This window comes from Etheostoma spectabile, chromosome 21 (genome assembly GCF_008692095.1).
Source record: "Etheostoma spectabile isolate EspeVRDwgs_2016 chromosome 21, UIUC_Espe_1.0, whole genome shotgun sequence".
Classification (NCBI taxonomy): Eukaryota; Metazoa; Chordata; class Actinopteri; order Perciformes; family Percidae; genus Etheostoma; species Etheostoma spectabile.
The window spans coordinates 8,079,351-8,079,657 of NC_045753.1; the positions used below are offsets into that span (position 1 = coordinate 8,079,351).

General features: G+C 37.1%; 1 protein-coding gene across 2 annotated transcripts in view; it reads left to right on the top strand.

The window, feature by feature from the left end:
• The window catches only part of tmem184ba (transmembrane protein 184ba), a 15,995-nt gene that overhangs the window by 10,346 nt on the left and 5,342 nt on the right, over nt 1-307 (top strand). The gene's annotated exons all lie outside the window — the stretch shown is intronic.

Consider the following 307-nt stretch of genomic DNA (forward strand, 5'->3'; position numbering starts at 1 on the left):
TCTGTGGGTGGCTGAGTGATTCATCTGCTGTACCTTTTTTAGTTTTGGGGTTTTACAGTTTAAACTGTTTTCTCACAGTTTCCAACTGCAGCTTGACTATTTTATAGGCTATACAACAAGAGCTGCTTTCACACAGGCTACATCAAAATGAAATTTGTTTGTTATAATTATAGTTCATATGACAACTTGAAGATTATAGCTCAAAGCAGTAATCCAGTGAACACTTACTCAGTCATTGTTGACAGATCAGAAAAAGGAAACAATAATAACAACCAACCCTTTCTGTCCTTGTTTTCTTCCCCCCCCC